The sequence below is a fragment of the Stegostoma tigrinum genome, chromosome 40, assembly GCF_030684315.1.
Source record: "Stegostoma tigrinum isolate sSteTig4 chromosome 40, sSteTig4.hap1, whole genome shotgun sequence".
NCBI classification, from domain to species: Eukaryota; Metazoa; Chordata; class Chondrichthyes; order Orectolobiformes; family Stegostomatidae; genus Stegostoma; species Stegostoma tigrinum.
Window position 1 is genome coordinate 15683828 of NC_081393.1, and position 22708 is coordinate 15706535.

Consider the following 22708-nt stretch of genomic DNA (forward strand, 5'->3'; position numbering starts at 1 on the left):
CCACTCCCCCATTTCTGAAGAAGTGTCTAGGCCCGAAACGTCAGCTTTCCTGCTCCTCTGATGGTGCTTGGCCTGCTGTGTTCATCCAAGCTCCTTGTTAACTCAGGTTCTCCAACATCTGCAGTCCCAACCATCTCTGATGCAGAACCATACTGGCGCCATCTCCTGGTCAGCATGGTAAGTACAGAACCATACCGGCGCCATCTCCTGGTCAATGGGGTAACTACAGAACCATGCCGGCGCCATCTCCTGGTCAGTGGGGGAACTACAGAACCATACTGGCGCCATCTCCTGGTCAGTGGGGTAACTACAGAACCATACCGCCGCCATCTCCCGATCAGTGCAGGTACTGCACAACAATATCAGCTCCGCCTGCTGGTAAGTGGAGGTACTACAGAGCCACGCTCTCGCTACCCGCCGGTCAGTAGAGGTAACGGCAGAACCTTACCAGCGACAACCTCAGGTCAATAGTGGTACTGCAGCAAAGAGCCTTCAAATTTTGCTACTCGGGCCATTCGGCCCCTTGAGCCTGTCCTGCCATTCAACAGCACTATGAATGATTCCTCATAAGAAATAACAAGGTGTGGAGCAGGATGAACACAGCAGGCCAGCAGCATCTTAGGAGCATCTGCAGTTCCTATTATCTCTGATATTCCTCATGTCCACTTCCCCAAACCCTTGATTTCGCTTCTGATCATCTGTCTATCTCAGCCTTAAATATACACAAGGACTCTGTTCCCAACAGCTCACAGTGGCAGTGAATTCCAAAGACTCCCAACCCTCTGAGAGAAGAAATTTCTTCTCATTTCAGTGATAAAAATGTGCACCTTTATTCTGAGACTATACAATCTGGTCCTAGATTCTCCCATGAAGGGAAACACCCTCTCAGCATTTACCTTGCCCAAGCCCCTTAAGAGTTTTGTCTGTTTCAGTGTGATCACCACTCATTCTTCTAAACTCAAGTGCGTGGAATCCCAGCCTGTTTTGCCTTTACTCATGAGGCATACAGGGATCATCACAGTGAACCTTCTCTAAACTGCCTCCAATGAAATCCCTCCTTAAATAATGGGATCTGAACTGCTGACAGTACTCCAAATGTGGTCTCGCCATCACCCAGCACTTCCCCTCTCTTATACTCCAACCCCCTTGAAATAAGGACCAACATTCCATTAGCCGATCCTGATTAACTGCTGTATCTGTGTGCTAACTTTCTGTGTTTCGTGCACAAGTATATCCAAGTCTCTTTGTGTTGTAGCTTTGTGTGGTTTTTCTCCAATTAAATAATACTGTTCCTTTGTTCTCCCTTCCAAAATGAATAACTTCAGATTTTCCCACACTATGCTCCATTTCCCAACTTTTGCCCACTTACAATCAAATCATGCTGTAAACTGTTTGTATCCCTCTCACAGCCCGCCTTTCCCACCTCGATTTGTGTTGTCTGAAAACTTGGCTACAACTTTTTCATTTCCTTCTTCCGAGTTCATGATCTTATAAACAGTCATGTTTCCTGCAGTAACCATTGTGGAACCCCACTGGGAACAGGTTGCCAACCTGAACGAGAACTCTTGCTGTTTCCTGCCCATTAGCCAATTCTCTGTTCAATACCATCAGCTCTTTTGACTTAACCTTTTGCTGTGGTACCTCGTAGAATGCCTTCTGCAAGTCCAAATACAACACATCAACTGGTTTTCCTCAATCCACACTGTGTGAGACTTCCTGGAGAAACTCTCATAAATTAGTCAGATACAATTTCCTTGTCATGAAGCCCCCTTACTCTCTTTGATTAGATTAAGATTTTCCAAGTGGTCTGCTATTGCTTCCTTAATAACTGATCCCAAAGATTTTCTAGTAGTAGAATTGGCTGATTGGTCTATTGTTACCCATTTTTAAGCCTCCATTCCTTTCTGAATAGGAGTGCTGCAGTGGCAGCTTTCCAATCCTCCAGTATTTCTCTAGGATCCAAGGATTTTTAGAAAATACAATGCACCCAACACCTCCGTAACTATCTCATTTAGGATCATGGGATGAAAGCCATCACGGCCAGCGGAACCTATCTGCCTTTCACCCCATTCGTTTGTCTAAAACTACTTCCCCAGTGATGATGAAGGTACTTTATTCCTCCCCAATCTTTTTGGCCCTTCTCTGCTCGATTTTGAAGCTGTCCCAAGCTTCAGGGCTATCATTGACTTTTGCTGCCTAATATGGTTTCTCTTTCAATTTTAGCCTCTCCTTAACTTTCTAGGTTATTTATTAAACCTTCCTCATTTCCCATGATCAGATCCAGGATTGCCTGCTCACTGCTTGGTTCCATGAGATATTACTCAAGGTATCCATCCTGAATACACTCTGTTGCAAAGTTGGGTGAACTACATATTGATTGGGAGGCAGTAAGTTAGATTTTGTGCTTGTAAACTGCTAGGGGGGGATTTCATTGCATGGTCCCTTTCAAAGATCGTGTGCTTTTTCAGTGCTTAGAGATTTAAAATGGATGTCTATGAGCAGCAGCTTGAAAGTTTGCAAGTACACAGAGGGTACCCAAATTGAAACATCTGTATCAAAAGGCCATACAGTTAGTAGGCCAAGCAGCAGTTTTACTGAAGCCAATCAATCTGAGCCAGGTACTTAGATACCAAAAACCTATTAAATTTAAATCTTGCGATTTTGACAACATAGGACCAATCTTATTGTATGAAATATTGATGCGTCATCGAAGGGATAAAGAGAAGGGGGCAGTTGGACATAGGACTAGAGCTAGCTGCCATCTGCCAGAGTTAATAGCCCTCAGCTCTTGAGAGAATCGCTGGCTCTCACAACCTCCTCTATGTCTTAGAGAAAGCACCAACTAAATAACAACAGTACCAACAGCACAACTGGTTAATATTCCTGACAGAAGGATCAACAGAGAAGGCATTGACCAATCCAAAACAGACGTAATTTGGCTGTAATTTTGGCAGACAAAGTTCAATATATTTTACATTTCAGAGGAGCTTGTATGTATTGGAACAACATATCATTAGAATTTTGTTTTACTCAGGAACAGTTAGTATTTAGAAGGGATTTATTCAGTTTGCTAATAGTTTAATTAATTTGCTCACTTTTAGAGTTAGATGAATAAATTGTTACTTGTTGATTTTAAAGTGAGCATCAGGGATTTATTTTATTTAACCTCTACAAGTTGCTGGAAGGCAGGTTACACCACGTGTTACACTGCTTTTACAGATTATAGGGCAAGGTGCTCCTCTGTGGGTGTTTTGGTTTTAGTTCTCAGAGGTGGGAGTCAACCGCCACTTTATAACAATTTTATCAGTTCCTTGTTGTAACTACACTTTCCAATGTGATTGATCCAATCAACATAATTATTAAAGTAATCCATAATGATTGCTGTATTGTTTCTACATGCTCCTACTTTTATAGCCTTTCCTACAGAGTGGGAGATCTACATGTTACTCTGACCAGTGTCTTTTTCTCCATTGCTGTTACTTAGCCCCTCCTAAATGGACTCTAATTAAGATTAACTTAATTAATCAATTAAAACCTTCCAACTGATTAAAGATTTAACAGCATCTTTGGTTTGTTTAGTTATCCTCATCAATGGTGTGAACCTTTGGTCTTTTACATGTAAATTCTGTGTCTGATAACTACCTCTCTCACCAACACCTGAAGACGGACTGAGGCTCCAAAAGCTCGTGTTTTCAAATAAACCTGTTGGACTATAACCTGGTGTCATATGATTTCTGACCTTGTCCACCCTGGTCCAACACCCACACCTCCACATTATTCCAAAAGCTTCACGCATTCACATACAAAGTCTTTAGGCTTGCCTTTTTGCCATTTTAATCATCCTCACTATTCTGTGTACTGTGGCCCTATTTGCATCTCACCCTTGATTTTGCACTTTGTTCTTTGTTGACCTTCCTTGTTTCTTTTACCCTTGTCACCCTACTTCAGTTCTCAATAACCCCCACCAGTCTAGCCTAAAGGTGCCTCAACCACACGAGTGAATACTTCTCCTGGGATATCAAGGCAGGTCATTGGCTGCTGGAGGACTGTCTCCAAGTATCCTTCAGTCCAAATGGGTATGCTTGAGAATTCACACGTTTTACCTCTGCTCATCTTGTCTGAAATTAAACACCAGAGTCCACCTGGTTTTCATCAGACTTGTGCAAGTTGAAAGTCAACACTCGCCATGAGTCTGGTGTGACATTCTGTTCAATTTTCAAGTACAAAATGAGAGCATAACTTCAGTAAGGATGAACTCCTGTTCCATCCTTTGAGATCAGATCTAATCAGGTATGATCTCAATTGGTATCGCCCAGACAAAGCACACTTGTCAGTGCTATGGTAAAGCAATGGTTCATCTATAACAAAGACAGAAATTGGTGGAAAAGCTCAGCATATCTGGTAGTACCTATGAAGTGAAATCAGAGTGACCCTGAAATCAGAGTGGTCCAGTGACCCTTCCTCAGCACTGGATCGATTAGTTCTGCGTAAGGGTCACTGGACCCGAAATGTTATCTCTGACTTCTCTTCACAGATGTTCTGCTGAGAGTTTCCAGCAATTTCTGCTTTTGTTTCTGATTTATGGCATCTGTAGTTCTTTCTGTTTTTATTTCATGGTGACTCTACTGTTTTCAATGACTATGCTTGTGCTAACTGACCTATAGTTTCCAGCTCTCTGTCTCCCTCCCTTCCCAAAGAGGAGTGCCAACATTAGCAGTTTTCCAATCCACTGGAACCCTCCTGAACCCAGCCTGTTCTGGAACATTTGGACTAATGCCTTCACTATCTCTGCACCCACTTCCTTTAACACGCTTGGATGCAAGCCATCAGGTCCTAGCGACTTCTCTGCCTTTAGTCCCATTATTTTGCAAGGTTCTTTGTCCCTTGTGACAGAGACTGGGGCAAGATCTTTCCTCCCATTAGCACCTTGCTTATCAACTTTGAGATGTTTCTTGTGTCCTTCACTGTGAAGAACAATGCAAAATATTGGTTTAAATGATCTGCTATTTCCATGTTCCCCTTTACGAATTCCCCAGTTGCATCCTTCAATGGCTCCAACTTACTTTAGCTTCTCTCTTTTTCTTTATATATCACACAACACTCCAGGGTGTGGTCTCCCCAAGGCCCTGTACAATTGCAGCAAGACATCCCCACTCCTGTACTCTTATTACACTGAACTTATAACACAGTGCATCCACTGGAGATCCCTCCAATGCTGGTGCTGAAGCTCAGTCAGCAGACGAGGAGCGCAAAAAGAGTGCATTCTCATTCTCTCTCTGGCATGGACCTATGAGCGGGTTTTGAAAAGACAGTCAAGAATCTTTTCATACACAGAATGTTGAATGCCTTAGCATGGGCTAATAGATTGGTGTGAGGATCTAAAAACCTCAGGCTTTTCCGAAGAACAGTGAAAGGGTTAAATTTTCAGCCACATTGTGAAAGTAAACAAGAATGCATGGATATGCAAAGGCAGGCCAGGAGATACAAGAAGATAACAAGGTGTGAAGCTGGATGAACACAGCAGGTCAAGCAGCATCAGAGGAGCAGGAAAGTTGACGTTTTGGGTTGAGACCCTTCTTCATTTTCTGTATAAAGTATAAAGCTTGGTGATGCATGAAACCCACCATAATGAATTTTACACTTTACAGTGATACGACTGGCTCTCCCTGCAGATTCATGAAAATGAACAATCATTCAAACTGATTTCCTCAGTTGAGTTGTAAAGGTTTGTTGAGCCCTAGATGTTTGCAGAATGGAAATAAGCCTTTTGGCTCAACTTCTTGCCACCCAGTTTTCACAATTAAACTTGTTCCATTTGCCTGCGTTTGGCCATATCCCTCATATCTATTCCATCTACACACCTGTCCAAACACTTCTCAGATGATGAAATTGTACTCGCCTCCACCACTACCTCTGGCAGCCCATTCCAGTCACTCACCACCCTCTGTGTGAGAAAACTGCCCCTCTTGACCCTTTTGTACCTCTCACTTTAAACCAATGTCCTCTAGTTTTAGACTACCCTTCCACAAGGAAAAGCTGTTGGGTATCTACCTTACCTGTGCCTTTCATGATTTTACAGAACTCTATAAGGTCACCCCTCTCTAAGGATCCAGGGGAAAAAAAATTCCCACCCTTTTCAACTTCGCCTGATTAACTCGAACCAGGTAGCATCCTAGTAAATCTTTTCTGCTCTCTTTCTACTGTAATACTATCCTTTCCACAGTAGGGTGACCAAAAGTGCAGGCAGTCCTCCAAATGTGACCTTACCAAAGTCTTCTACAGCTACAACAAATTGTCCCAACTCCTCTCCTCAGGGCTCTGACCGATGAAAGCAAGCATGTCAAAAGGCTCTTTCATCATCCTGTCAATCTGTGGCTCTACTTTCAAGCAGCTATGAAACTCTTTGTTCTATAACACTCCCCAGGGCTCTAGCATTGACAGTGTCAGTCTTGCCCTGGTTTGGCCAATCAATAACAGTCAAATCAACAGGATTTTTATGTTGAAGAGGGTGCTGGCTAAACTCTGGGATAAAATGCAAAATCAAAACAAATAAAAAAGAACCCAAACTCAAACTGATAGGAAATAAACCGCGTGAAATTATAATAATTCCTTGCAACAATTCATGTCTGAATTCCAGATCTCCTTTATCATTTTAAACAATCCTACTTTGAGACTATATTGTGTAACAGTACACTTGCTCCCTGCAATTCGACAGTATCTTAACACGTGACATTCACATTTGGATGTAAATGGTCACACAGCAGTTGCACCCAGTTCCAGCATATGTCTCTGTGGGCCATATTCTTTCTCTCTAATTTGCCCTTGGACAGGCAAAATGTTACTGATCATGTGGCTGTCGACTCTGTACATCAATATGAAACAACATATTGACAATCCGGTGTCGACTGAGTACTCAGTCAGGACCTCAATCCTGCCCTCCATTTCTGTTCAAGTTCCTGATCTGCCCACTGTCACACCGCCATTTTTTGTACTGTCTTCTCTTGTTGCATAATTAAAAGATCTTTTGGATTGACCTTATATCATCTGCAAATCCGTTTTCATAGAGTCATACAGCACAGAAACAGACTCTTCAGTTCAACCAATTCATGCTGACCATAATCCCAAAATAAACTAGTTCCACCTGCCCACTCCTGGTCCATATTCCTCCAAACATTTCCTATTTGTATACTTACCAAAGTGTCTTTTAAATGTTGTGACTGTGCCCACACCCACTACTTCCTCAAGAAGTTCATCCCACACATGAACCACCCTCTGTTTTAGGAATTTGTCCCTCTTGTATTTTTAAATCTCTCCTCTCACCTTAAAAATGTGCCCCTTAGTCTTGAAATCCACCACCCTAGGGAAATTGACACCTACCGTTAACCCTATCTATAGCCCTCATCATTTGTAAACCTCTACAAGGTCACCTCTCAACCTTCTCTGCTCCAGTGAAAAAAAAAATCCCAGTCTCTCCTTATAACTCAAACCTTTCATACCCGACAAAGTCCTGGTAAATCTCTTTTGAACTCTCTCCAGTTTAATAATATCTTTCCTACAACTGGGCAACCGGGGCTGCACACTGTATTCCAGAACAGGCCTCACAAACATCCTGTACAACCTTAACATGGCGCCCAACTCCTCTACTCAAAGGACTGAGCAATGAAGGCAAGTGTGCGCTAAACGCCTTTTTAAGCAACCTGTCTACCTGTGATGCAAACTTTAAAGAATTACAATCTGTTCTTTTTTACCTTCCTGTAAATTTCCTTCTTACTTTGTACGTGAGCATCACTGTCTGGATTGTCTTACATATGTTGTCCACTCCTTATTACCCCTGAACTGAGTGGTTCACTAGCCTTTTCCAGAGGGCACATAGCAGTCAGCCACATCACTGTGGGTCTGGAGTCACATATAGGCCAGATCAGGTAAGAACTGCAGATTTCCTTCCCTAAAGGACATTAATAAACCAGCTAGGTTTTTACAACAATCAACATCATCGCTGTTATGGACAGAGCTTTCAATTCCAGATTTAGCAATTGAATTTAAGTTCTGAGAGCTACCATGGTGGGATTTGAACCTGTGTACTCAGAATATTAGCCTGGCTCTCTGGATTACTAAATCCAGTGGTATCAGAAAAACGATCTCCCCACAAGTTTCTCAACTTCCTTGATTCTACCGAGATACTCTGTGTTGGTGACATTGTTACACTGCAATTAATCTTTACATATATTTCAAAAATGTACTTTTATAAAAACATCTCTTTGCACATGTACATTGTCACAAATGCAGTTTAGTTCTGTATAATAACCCAAGTAAACAAACATTTGATTTTGACTCTATCCCAGCAAACCAAAGGGTTCTCTTACACACACAAGACTAAACTGACATTCAATGAGGCACTCGGAGGGTCTGATAACTGAAAGGTCCTCCAAATAATTCAGCAGGAAGACCTCAGATAATGGTCTTCCCCCACTGTGCCTTGGTGGAGGCTGTCCCCAGCTTCAGTGTGTCCCTCAGCACGTAGTCCTGGACCTTGGAATGTGTCAGCCTGCAACTGTTACAAATTTTGCAACTGAAGAAGCTGCACCTTTGGACCTCAGCTGGCCTTGTAAGTGGGACTTTTCACTTTTCATTGTACTCATTTGGGTATGTGATCTGTAATTTTCCTGTTTCTTCATTCCGTTTTTCATAACCTACCTTTCCCTGTTTTGTATCAGTCTCTACTTCTATTTGCAGGGAATTCTAGCCATGGATTCCTGTTATGGAAACACCATCAGCAAAACAACTGCATAGTTCACCACCTTCTTCCAATATCTGACTTTCCCAAATCTAAAGAAAAGATGAATTTAAAAGTTTTAATTGCAAATGGTGTCATTCTATACATGGAGATAAGTATTAAATTAACCCGCAAAGAAATTTTGACACAAATATATGTCTGCATGTAAATTATTCCATTGTATTCCTTAAGGTCAATGTAATCTTAACAATGAATTAAAGATTAATATAGACCAGAAAGAAGAATTTCTTCACTCAATGAGCTGTGGACTTGTGGAATTCTCTCCCACAGAAAGCTGTTGGGGCCAGTTCATCAGATATATTCAAGAGGGAGCTGGACATGGCCTTTGCAGGTAAAAGGGATCAAAGGATATGGGGAGAGGGCGGGAATGGGATACTGAGCTTGCGTGATCAGCCATGATCATATTGAATGGTTGTGCAGGCTCAAAGGGCTGAATGGCTTACTCCTGCACCTATATTCTATGTTTCTAAATGACATTTGATCAACTTTCCCCATTGTATCTGACAGAGAAACCCCCCATCTCCTCCAAATTTCTCCATTAGCTGTATCTCTATGACTGCTTATAGATAGTTCCATGGTGCAACTGGTACAGGACAACTTTTGGAAGTTTTTTCAAAAAAAAAAGAAAATGTTGGCCTCTTCAGCCTTGGAGCATACAATTTACAAACATCTACCAACTTCATGAATTGCAGAAAACTAGTTGGTAATTATTGCTAAAGGAATGAAGCTCAAAAGCAGGGAAGTATTGCTGCAACTGGACAAGACATTGGTGAGACCGCACCTGGAGTCTTGCACACAATTTTGGTCCCATTACCTGTGGATGTAGTTGTATTAGAGGCAGTTCAGAGGAGGTTTACTAGATCAATTCCGGAAATGGCTGGGGTGGGTGGGGGTTTGTCTTCTGGAGAGTGGTTGAGCAGTCTAGGCCTGTACTCTTTTTGAAGAATGAAAGGAGTTCTAATGGAGGTGTTTAAGATGCTAAAGGAGATTCACAGGCTCAACATAGAAAGGATGTTTCCTCTTGTGGGGTAATCTAGAATGACAGGTCATAGTTCGAGGATTAGGTATGGGCAGATTTAAAACTGAGATGAGGAGAAATTACTTCTCTGAAATGGTCATGAATACGTGAAATTCTCCACCTCAAGAGTGCAGTGGATGCTGGGACATTGAGTAAATTTAAGGAGGAGATACATGTTCAATCAGTAATAGGTGGTAGGAAAACGAAATGGATTTGAGTCTGAGATCAGCCACGATCATATTAAGTGGTGCAACAGGCTTGAGGGGCTGAATGGCCTACTCCTAGTTCTTAAGTTCTTACGGCTATCTTTCGTCAGTTGCAACAAACGTACAATTACCAGTGGCGGCTTTTTAAAGGAGCAGTTGAGAACAAATGGATCACTCTAAGGCAACGCCACAGTTTTAAGCAATGTTACAGGAAATATAAAAAGCGTACATGGCCTCAAAAAACTAGCTGGCTATTTCAGACAGTGTTTAATGAAGATCCACTTCTGACAGTAGCAGCACACTTGAACACACTTTAGTGTTGAGACAAATACTTGAGAAGATATTTCACCCACCATCACTGAAACATCTGCTTTGTTGATTTAACAGTGACTGCACTTTGAGATGCTTCATTGTTTTCAAAAGGTTTTGGCATGCCATTGTCATCTCACACTGATTTTTATTGTGGGTAGGTAGTGAAACCCATACTTTACGCAGTGAAGGCATTTGCCAAATGCTCCCATAGAAAGTTCCAGGATTCTGACCCAGCAACTATGAGGGAATGGTTTATATCTTTAAAAAGCAGAATGGTGTGTCACTTGCAGATCTGCTGTTTTGATTCTTCTGGGCTGGAGAGATCACGAATTTGTAAAGTGAGGCTTAATGAGATCCTTCATTGCATCTCTTCAATGGTACACACAGCTGCCAGGCTGTATTGGTAGTAATGGGACTGAATGTTGAAAGTGGTGTCAGTCAAGTGGACTGCTTTGACCTGATTAGGATCAAACTTCCTGAGTATTGTTGGAACTGGACAAATCCAGGAAAATACAGAATATTCCATCATGCTATTGACTTGTGCCTTGAAGATAATGGAAAGGTTTTGGGCATCAGGAGCTGAGTAACTATCCACAAACTTCCCAGCTTCTGACCTGCTGCTGTGGCCATGGTATTTCTTTCCTTCTGAGTGTAAGACTTGAGAAATTCTTTTTATATTTTAAACTGTCTTCTGTAATTTATGTTAAAATCTGATGATTGTGAATGCAGAATGTTGAAAGCTTAGAGACAGACCTGTTCAATTTGGTTGTCAAGGGGTAAAACGTTGAAACTGAAATCCGAAGAAACTCATAGGCAAGTTTTGACACCTCAAAACAAAGGAAAGGCTGCTGCCATGGACACTGACAGACTCAGAGATCAGAAAAGGAAGAGAAACAGTTGCTGGTACTCAGATGGAAAAAAATGTTTTTATTCTCAACCAAACAGAACACTGGTGAGAATGAATTTCCTGTTTGAAGAGATGAAATTTGCAAAGATTTAGAGAACTGTTTACTGTTGGAAGTCAGATCAATGATGCTCAGAAGATTGAGTAAATGAATTCTAAAGGGGATGTTGAAAAGTTATTCTGGTGTAACCGGGGAAGGGATCCTATTGGTAAGCCAGCTGGGAATTAAGGATTTAATCTACATGATAATATGTCCACTGGCTGTGTGATGTGATTGATAAACACAACATAAAGCATCTTCAGTGTGTCAATCAGTTAATGGGGAAGTACCTTTCCTGTCATTTAGTTTATTTGTTACCACTTAAGTTTTTTTTAGTTATTCATAGAATGAGGGTGTAAAACTTGTGCAATTCTTTCTGTCAGTTGTTAGATAATTCATACATTTTTTGAAAATGTTTTTGGTTTTGATGGGGGAATTATAACAATATAATTGGTTGAGTTGCATTTCTGGTCAATGGTGCCCTCCCCATCTGGGGTTGACAGCAGGAGATGGTGCTGTTGAATCAAGGGGAGATGGTTAGATTTTCTCATGTTAAGAGATAGTAATTACCTGGTATGTGTGGTTTAAATCTTAGTTGCTACTTATCACCACAAGCCTGAACGTTGATGAAGGCTTGCTGCATATAGACATGGACTGTTTCAATATCTGAGGGACTATGAATGCTACAAAACACCATGCAACTGTCTTGAGAATCCAAGTTTAATGCAGAAAAGGCTATTGATGAAGCAGCTGAGGATGGTTGCATCTAGGCATCTACTCTGAGGAAATCTTGCAGAGATGTCATGGACCTTAAATGATTTGCCTCCAACAACCATAATATTTGTACCAAGTATGACTCCAACTTATGGAGAGATTTTCCCTGATTCCCATTGATTCCAGTTTTGCTAGGGCTCCTTGACACCATGTTCGGTCAAATGCTGCTTTGATGTCAAGGACAGTCACTCTCACCTCACCTCCAGAATCCAGCTCTTTTGTCCATGTTTGAACCATGATTACAACAAGAATTAACCCAAGTAGTCCTGGTTGAACCCAAACCAGACATCAAGAGCAGTTTCTTGATATCTACATGCTGCTTGATCACACTGTCCATGTCACTTTCCGTCACATTCCTGATGATCAGCAGAAGACACATGGGGTTCTAATTGGTTGAATTTGATTTGTTGATTTTTGAGATAGGATGTACCTGAGCAACTTTTCACTTTGTAGTAAATGTCAGTGCTACAGCCAAACTAAAATACCTTTACTTGAGCCAGAACTAGTTCTGTACTACAAGCTCATATCACTATCACCAGAGTCTTGTTGGGGTCCATTGCCCTTGCTATATCCAGTATTATGAAGATACTGGAACAAGCATGACGATGTCTCACTTCAAATCCATAGGGCGTTGATGAGACCAAACTTGGACAACTGTGAACAGTTTTGGTCTCCTTACTTGAAGAAGGATATTTCATGCCTTTGAGCAAGGTTCACTCACCTGATTCCTGACATTAAGGAAATTATCTTTTGAGAAAATATTAGTTGGACAAGATGGATATTCCTAGGAGTTGAGAAGAATGAAGATAATCTCATCGCTCATCAAACATGCCTCATGGGGTTGACAGTGTAGACGTTGGAAGGATGGGTTTTCCTTTCTGGGGTGTTCAGGACGAGGAGACACAGAATCAGAATGTCTATTTTGGACTGTAATGATGAGTATCTTTACTCAAAAAGTTGTGAATCTTTGAAGTTCTATCTCCACAGATCTGTGTTACCTCAGTTAGTGAGTACATTTGAGGTTTATACTTTTTTTTAACTTTAAGTGGATCAAAGGATAGGTGGTGAAGTCAAAGATTATCTATGATTATATTGAACAGTTGAAATGATTTGAAGGGCTGAATGGCCTACTCCTGCTCTTAATAAGCTCTTAGGAATCAAGTTGATTGAAGCCTCTTTTCCATGATGTTGGAGACCTCTGGTGGAGAATAAGATGAGTCATCCACTTGGCAATTCTGGCTAAAGATTGTTGCAAATGGCTTCGGTTTTGACCCGTGGGCTGGGTTTGCCTCATGGAGTTTCCAGCTCCAGTACTCTTTACTATCCACCACTATGCATAGCTGGATGTGGCAGGCCTGTCAAGATTTTATCCAATCTGTTGGCCATGGGATCGCTGAGTTTTGTCTGTAGCCTGCATTACCCATGTACTGCACCTTCACCAGATTGGCATCTCATTTTCACCCAATGCTGCTCCTGGCATGTCACTGAACCTGGATTAATTACCTGGTAAAGAGGGAAGGAAATGCAGACCACATGATTACAGATAATATTTAAATTGAATTCTGCTGCTGATGGTCCACAATGTCTCTTGAACACCCAGTTTTTAATCTTTCAATCAGTCTAGAGTCTCTCCTACTAAACACAGTGTCCTTCAAAAAGTGAATAGGCGAGAATGAAGTCCAGTAGGTTTATCCTCTGTGTAGGTTCTTTGATGCTCAAGGCTTAGTTTGATAGGTACATCCAGGGTGGTCAGTTGCAGTTCTACTGGGTGATAGACATTGAAGTCTCCCACAGACACAATGTGAGCCCCTTGTCATCCTCAGTGCTTCTTCCAAACTGTGTTCAATATGGAGCAGATCTGATTCATGAGCCGAAGCAGGAGTGCAGTTGGGGGTAACCAGTAAGAGGTTTCTGTGTCCATGTCTGACCTGATGCCATGAGACTTCATGTGTTCTGGGGTCAATGGTTGAGGAGTCCCAGGGCAACTCCCTCTCAACTGTATTCCAATTCTTTTCCACCTCTGCACAGTGAGTCAAGAAATGCTGAGGGATGATGCTGGAGGAACCTGGGACATTGTCTGAAAAGAAGTCTGAGAGACAACATGCTTAAGTTTGACAATGATCCCCAGGCAATTTTTAAAATTCTTTTGTGGCATGTGTGCATTGCTGGCTGGCCAATATTTATTGCCTGTCCCTAGAGCCTCTTGAGAAGGTGATGGTGAACTATCTTCATGAACTGCTGCAGTCCACATGCTGTAGGTTGATCCACAATGCCCTCGGGGAGAGAATTCGAGGATTCTGACCCAATGACACTGAAGGAGCAGCAATATATTTCCAAGTCAGGATGATGATTAGCTTGGAGGGGAACTTGCTGGGGATGCTGTTCCCATGTATCTGCAGCCCCTTGTCCTTCTCAATGGAGGTGGTCACGGGTTTGGAAGGTGCTATCTAAGGGTCCTTGCTGAATATGCCCATCAGGGAATGACTTTGTGGGATTGAGGAGATTGGATGCGCCTTTGCCCAGATCAATATTTGCTTGTCACAACCCCCTAATAACCATTGGTTCAACCAGTTCTTTATAATTTCTCTGAAGGTAGCTATCTCTTGATAGTTAATGTGTCTGAGCACAGATGAACAATCTGTTGTTTTGACACAGTACTTTTGGGAGTCCAGGGTACAATTTATTCTCAGATCTGTTCCTTGCTAATCATAGACAAAACTACATGCAGGTCTCATGTTAATGAGTAACGTCGGCATTTCATACAAAGATTTATCTTTTCCTTGAAAAGATAACTTATATGTCTGCCAAAAGAATGGATGAAGCTGAATTCACAAAGGGAATTTTCCACCAGGCCCTGCACATTGTTCTGTACTTGCACTTGTAAACTGATATCTGAAAGCTGCAATTCATGTTTGCCAAGGTTGAACTCTGATCAAAGGTGTCCTGGCCGCTAATGCTGTATCCCAGCTTGCAGTGTTTTATTTGGTCGGCTCTGTCCACATGACAAGGTGGGGAAATGGATTTCAAAACATCTTCAGAATGTGCAAAGGTGGAATAATCTCATCAGGAGCTGCTGGGAATCAGCTACTCAGTTAAGATTGGAACTGGAAATCCCAGCACATCAAACAGGAACTAGGAGAAGACTACAGGTCAGTGGAGGTTAGCTTCTGATGTTTTGCAGACCCTGTGCAGTTATTTTTCTTCATGGCATCTCTTTGTATCCTTCTCCCGTTTGTCCCATCCTATGTGGTTGTCCTGACCTCACTGAGCACAATTTGTCCTTCACAACCCTTCACCCTGTTGGTCAAATCCTGAACCAGAAATAACTGGCATATCCATGGCATGTATACTTTCTGACAGAGATCACTGGCAGCAATGGTGAGGCCTGGCTGCTTTCGTCCCTTCCACAAGATTGCACACGGGCTGACAGCAGCTAATTCGGGTTTCTGTTGGAAACCTCCTTGATTTTGGAAGCTGCTTCATGATAAACCATTCTGAGTGGCAGACCTTTTAAACTAGAAGTATTGTGTTGGTTTATAGTAAAAACATCCAGCGAAATCAGGATGAGGATTTGCAGAGAGATGTTGTGGTATCTTCCTATCTGCATTTACTCCAAGGCATAATACTTTAAAAGTGCTCTGAGTTAAATAAGAGTGAATCTGGTGATTAACAGCTTTGTTGGTTCACTCATAGCAACTGAAACACTGCTCTGTCCCTTAATAACTGCTCCCACTCTGCTTTACAATGACCAACATCACTGATAACAATACGCTTTCACATGACTCAATAGTGTCAGCCTGGAAATATTGCATAGGGGAGCAGTGGGATTGTAAGAAAGACTTAGTCTGGTTTGTCTGTGATGACTTATAGTAGCTGAAAATACCAAAGTCTATAAAGTAAGAATAGATTGCTAAGGTGTTTCATTTCGGAATTTCAATGGACTGCTCACCAACTAACAACCGTCGATCACGGAATCAGTGAAATACATTTTGTGTTTACAGTCAGATACTCAAGGCAACTAGTAGCTGCAACTTGTCACACTGTAACAGCCAATGTATAACAGCCGACATGTAATGCCCAAACTGTACTTCAGAACTAGGAGCAGGAGTAAACCACTCAGCCCCTCGAGCCTGCTCCAGCATTTAATACGATCTCACCTTGACCTCAACTCCACATTCCTGCCTGCTCTTTCGTCCATTACTAGTCAAAAATCTGTTGATCTCCTTAAAGTTATTCAGTATCCCAGCATCCACCATACTCTCGGGGAGTGAATTCTACAGATTGATGATCCTTTGGGAGAAGTAATTTCTCCTCATTTGTTTTAAATCTGCCCAAGCCATATCCTAAAATTATGATGTTTTAGATTGCCCCACATGGGGAAACACTGTCGCTCTATGTCTATCCCCTTTAGCATCTTTTCCATCTCAATTGGATCTCCTCTCATTCTTGTCAACTCCAGAGAATTTGGGCCTAAAGCGTTCATTCTCCTCAATAAACAAAGCCCTCACCTCTACAATCAATCTAGTGAACCTCCTTTGAACTGCCTCCAACTACATCCCTCCTCAAGGAGGGGGACCAAAACTGTCCACAACACTCCATGTGTGGTCCCACTAATGCCTTATTCAGTTGCAATAATACTCTTCCATTAGCAATAAATGCCAAAAATTCCATTTTTTAAGATTTGTTCACTCATGGGATGTGGGCATCTCTAGCTTGGCCAGCACTTATTGCACATCCCCAATTGCCCAGAGGGCACATCAGAGTCAACCACATTGCTGTGGATCTGGAGTCACATGTAGGCCAGACCAGGTAAGGATGGCAGTTTCCTTCCCTAAAGGACATCAGTGAATCAGATGGGGTTTCCCAACAATCCACAATGGTCACCTATTAGACTCTTAATTCCAGATTCTTTGTTAAATTCAAATTCCACTAGCTGCCATGGCAGGATTTGAACCTGGGTCCCCTGAACATTACCTGAGTTTATGGATTAATAGTCTAGTGATAATACCACAAGGTCATTACGTCTCACCTTCCTTATTACCCACTGTACTGGAAAACTAGTTTTCTGCTAATGCTGTCATAATCACCCAGGAATAACCAAACTGTAATAAATCATCCCTCAGGTAAAACAGGTACAGAAAGGCCTGGCTGGGTGTTGAAAAGTCTGTGCAGTAGAGGAATAGCCTCTGGCCAATATTTGTCCCTCAACAACGAGCTTCTAAACCCTAAGCTGTACGGGGCAAATCATTCCTGTCCTTGATCACTATCCAGTGATTGAATCGCAAAGGGTTTGGTTTAATGATTGGTTAATCACGGACTGCAGCATTGATACTCCAATTGCCATGTTGACAAGAGCCCTGGTGAGCGATCCTAATGGACAAGCAGCACCTTTCCAATAGACAGCAAGGTAGGGGGAAAGATGGCCAAAGATATTTTGCCAGGAGTATGGAACAACCATTCGAGGTGAGGATATCCTGCACACAGTTTGCCTCTTTTTGTTTTGGATAAAAATGCCCAGCTGCTTCTAAGTTATTGAGAAGCTTCAGTGTTTGAATTAGTTTCTTTCCCCTGACTGTGGGATATCGACCTGGGAGAAATGGATTGGTCTCACCATACTTCAGAAAGTTGCACAACACTATATTTCACCCAGCAGCCAATCAGATCTCCAGGCGACATTGAGTTCTTAAAAGTCAAAATGTCGTTTGTGTTATTGTTGATTAAATAGGGCAAGCAATATGACTCAGTGGAGTAAAGTCAGTATTGATTAATTGAGCAAAAATGTTCAGCGGCCTCCATGGCCAGAGTTTGACTCTGCTCCCAGGGAAAAGAACAAAGTCTGTTGTCTGTGAATCTGTAAGCCAGCAGCTAGCAGACGGATGCCCAGAAACTGCACTCCAATTAGATACAATCGAGGCTCTGTTCCAGAATGCCATGTCGAAGGGCAAAGAAGGCTGGAGTGTAAGATTAAAATGTCATGTGGTGTAACTGGAGACCTGCTCTGGCAGTGTGGGGTGGATAGCAGGAACAGGATCGCTGCATTCAAAGGGGGGAACAGAAAACTCCATTGCAGTGAAGTCATCAGTGTGTATGTCTGTCAGATGAGATGTCGTGGGCTTCAGATCTAATGCGTAATCATTCAAACGGGGATAATCATCAAATCACCATTTCAGTCAGCAATCCAACTGATCCCACTGCCTCAACTGTTTCCTCACAGACTTGGAAAATTTTCTTTCCCAGTATTTCTGCAAGTGCCTTTTGAACCAGGCTACCTGTTATCCTTTCACACAGCACAGTCCAGATTAGCATAAGACACAGGAGCAAAAGTAGGCCATTCAGCCCATCAAGTCTGCTCCACCATTCAATGGCTGACCTGATCACTCTCAACTCTATTTTCCCGCCTTTCCCCCAACCCTTGATTCACCTTCCTGATTAAAAAATATGTGTATCTCAGCTCGCTGTTTATAGAATACTACTGTGCCATTCCTCTTTGTTGTTTTTGATGGTGTTTTTCAATTCCCTTAATTCCATGTCCTCTGATCACACACCTTCTTGGCAGAGTCTCATCTTATTTCTCTTATAAAACATCATTATAATGACTATTCAGCATTGTCCATCTGGCAAAGTGGTTGAATGGTATGTTGGGAATAATGGGACACAGCAAACAGCTTTGTCCTCTTTACGAGAAAGTCAGGTAAACCCAAGCCTTTTGCTGCTGACCATTGCCGAAGGACCTAGAATTTGGACATTGCCAGCATCAGTGTCCCAGCCCATTTCTGGGCGATTGCCCTGGGTGAGGATGCAAAATGTCATTGCCAGTGAATGTTGCACACCAGAAATCCAAGATGGTGAAGGATACACTGGAGCCAATCTTTACACACTTTGATGGGCTGTTCGCACAGACACACATCACAAACATGTACCTGCTCACCCCACCACCTTAGTTTTATTCTGTTCTGATAGATAGGAGCACAAGTGCTTCCCCAGTTAGCACCCAACTCCTGCATACAATGAAACACACAACTGGCAAGAAGGTACAATTAACAAAAATAAATATTTCACATTATGCACAGCAGTTTCCTCCCTCATTGAGAGGTAAGAACCTTCAGTGAAGTACTCAAGCCACTTAAGAGGAGGAGAGAACATCTCCAAGACGCCACACTACCACAGAGTGTATAGATTATGCAGACTTCCTTTTGGGGTTCATAAATGCAGTCAAATGGAGATGAAAGCAATCCCTCAGGACAGGAGGCCTATTGAGGCTCAAGTATTCTATCATCTTGGAATGGTTTGTGATTTTTTAAAAACCTGGGCCACCCTTCAGGAATGCTGTGTTGCCCGAGGTGCCATCTTTCAGATGGAATGTTAAACCTTAGCTGCTGGATGTTAAAAAAAATCCTACAGCAGAACAGCAGGCGAGTTATGCTGAGTGTGCTGGCCAATATTTACCCTCAATCGACATGGCCAAAACAGACAGCCTCTTTGTTACTAAAGGAGCTTGCTGCGTGGAAACTGACTGCTGCATTTCCTACATCACAACAAGCCGACATTTCATTGGCTGTTCAAGAGCTTGGAGATGTTCAGGGGTTATACACAGCACCACACAAATGCGAAGCTTTTCTTTAGGTTGAATTAATTCCCGTTTTTCCGAATCTTTCCCCAAGGAAGGATCAATTATATTTGTCCTTGTGATGTTGGTGAACATGAAAGGCCTCAATAAATCACTGACTCTCTCAGACTGAACACTACAAAGATTTGGTGCCATTGAGATGGTTGCCAAGGCGACCAAGCTGTGCTGGGACGACAGGATGATTCTGAAAGGATGGAGCTTGAGATACCGCTGCTTTTTCTGAACCCAAAATAGAACAGATCTACGCTCCCCATGACCTTGAAAAGCATTTATTTTCATTTCTGACAAATAATAAATCTGTGACAACAGATGTAATCTTACTGGGGTCTCAGGAGAACCACTGCTAAATTTATTCCTGACAACACTGAAGAGATGGCTTCATAGATTTCTGTTGTTTTAACTGGTACATTGGGAATTTGTGACTCGAGAAGCAGCCTCTCCTGGTGATATTGCTTTGTCATGGTGCCTCCTCACCCCCTACTTCTCTCTGGAAATGGATTTACCCAGCTGATGACCGGCTGGGAGGGAGTCAACAGGCTACACATCACGATCTTAATTCAGCAGCTTTTACCATTTACCCTGTTGAAGCATCTTCTCCAACATTTGCAATAGGAGGGCAGTCCTGAAGGGTCACAACGTCCCACCCTTTATTCTCAAGCTGCAAATTTTTAATTTTGTAATTGCTTTCAGGGTTTTCTATCTGCCCACCTCTCGGAGAAGGCAGGCCTGTTTGAAATGTTGGGGAATTGATTTGAATTCTGCCGTTCCATTTCGGGGCGGAAAGGATGTGCTTGCTGTTTTCTGCAAAGCTTCTCGCACCAAAAGACATTTGGGTTGGAAAAGCGAAGGACGTCCAGTGATAGTCTTGTACCCAGCCTCTGCACAATGCTTTAACAACCGCTCAGAGACACAGAAAGAGTGAGAGAGAGAAAGCTGGTGGTGGCGACGGTAAGTACTCAGGAACCAGAGTGATACTGCAAACCCCCGTGCATGTTTGACATTTTTACTTCCACAAGATAACAGTCCTTCTTGTTCACTGAGCAGCAGATCCCTCTGTTTCTTTGTATGTCAGAAAGTAATTACTTGTGACAGTCGACTGTGGGGAATGAGACGAGATTCGGTATGAGTCTAATTCAATTGTCAGCTGCTGTAAATTGCAAAGGTAGTGTTCAGGGGTGTGTGGGTTACAGGGGGATGGGTCTGGGTGGGAAGCTTCAAGGGGTGGTGTGGACTTGTTGGGCCAAAGGGCCTGTTTCCATACTGTAGGGAATCTAATCTAATCTAATATTTATGTCTTTCATGTAGATCTTAACAATATTTGGGTTGACTGTGAGCAGACATGTTCTCCATTGCTGTTCCATGAGATTTCAGAATCTGCATGCAGTTTTATGAATGAAATTTGGAATGTTGCACTCTCCACCACAACCCAGCAAGATAAAATAACAATTGATGACGTAACTTCAGGAAGCTTTTATATTCAATTGGAAGTTAAAGGCTTTTTGTTTTAAATATGAGCTTCTACGGTGAGGTTAATAACAGTCAAGCAAATTGACTGGCACTGTGAAATATTCAGAGGACACAATATTTGAGTTTCAGGTTCAAGGGCAACAGAATGAGGTACACATTTCCCTTTATGGTGTTGGTTTCAGTTTTTTGGTAAATGGCCCTGCTCACTATCGTTGCACAGTTTTGTCGATTTTTCTTTGTCGATCCCTCCTAATTTCAGAGAGGGTCACAGTGTCACTTATCGTCATCGATACACCATTGGTGTTGGGAAGTCCACGATTGTTGGGTGACACTGCGTTGCCCTCACAGGCAATAGCTGGCCACTGTACAGGAAGAAAGTGAGAGGTTGAATGGGTGTTGGCCATGCCAGGTTCGCACACCAGCGTGAGTATGCAGCTCAACAGGGAAGTCTACATCGACTGTCTGTAGCTCGAACAGTCTAGGAGTTTATTCCACAGCAATTCCATATGGAAGTGCGAGAGATTCAAAATGGTGGCACCGCTGGAGGGTTCCATTCTCTCCCAATCCAGAATAATGAACTCGTGTCAGGAAAGGCCAGGACCCAATGGTTGTGAGGTCTGTCATCTGCCCTGGACTTCCCAAGAAAAGTCTCACTGTCAATCAAGTACTTCTGAGGGCTCACTGTCAACAAACAGGACATTTGTGCAGAGCAAAATCCCATCGCCTAGTAATGTGCTGAATGGCCTCTTTTCTTTGGGACATGGACAAACCAGCTGAGCTTTTTAACAACACTTTTCACTAGATAGCTTGCATTCCCAGATTTATCCATTGAATTCAAACTCCACCATCTGCTGTGATGAGATTTGAACCTATGTTCTCAGAACATGAACTGTGGTCTCAGGTCACTAGTCTTGCGTTAATACTACTAGCCAACCACTTCGCCCAAGTCAGAGTCATTAATATATATCAAAAATACCTGTGTGCATCACTCACAGAAATGAGAACCAACTTTTCTCTGCAGCCTTTTGAAATTAAACCAGTCATTGTTCAACTGGTGAATTCTTACTAATGCATAAAAGGACCTGGAATCCGTTCAATGAAAGGTGTCATGTTTCCTGCAACAGCAATGCTTTTATGCAGCTTCATGACACAGGGAAGGAGTGAAGACAAACTCATCAAACTCAGTCTCCTACACAATCAGAAATACATGAAATAAGAAGCTCAAACACGGAGGGTTTTGATAAAAAAAAACAAAACTTGCAGGAGAGAGACTCAGCAAGGGTCAAGGGGGCCAGTTGCCTGCCAGAACTACTGAGCTCCTCCAGCATTTTCTGTTCTTGTTTCTGTTTTCCAGCATCTGCAGCACTGTGCTTCTAGAAGGGTGATTTAGAAACACGAAGTACAGGAAATAGAAGCAGGAGCAGGCCATTCGGCCCTCTGAGCCTGCTCCGCCATTCATGAACATCGTTGCTGATAATCAAACTCAATAGCCTGTTCCTCCTTCCCCCTATAAACTGTGATCCCTTTAGCCTTGGTGTTATATCTGGCTCCTTCTTGAAATCATAC

General features: G+C 42.4%; 1 protein-coding gene across 5 annotated transcripts in view; it reads left to right on the forward strand.

The window, feature by feature from the left end:
• The first annotated feature begins 14910 nt into the window (after positions 1-14910).
• Positions 14911-22708, forward strand: part of dmtn (dematin actin binding protein) — a 95801-nt gene continuing 88003 nt past the window's right edge. The window contains exons 1-2 of one of the 5 annotated variants that reach the window (XM_048522869.2): positions 14911-15197; positions 20366-20623. The gene's annotated coding sequence lies outside the window, so the exon portion shown is untranslated. Of the gene's footprint in view, positions 15208-19830; positions 20624-22708 lie in introns of those variants that run through there. The other 4 variants (XM_059641191.1, XM_048522870.2, XM_059641193.1 and 1 more) reach the window with 4 other exon arrangements.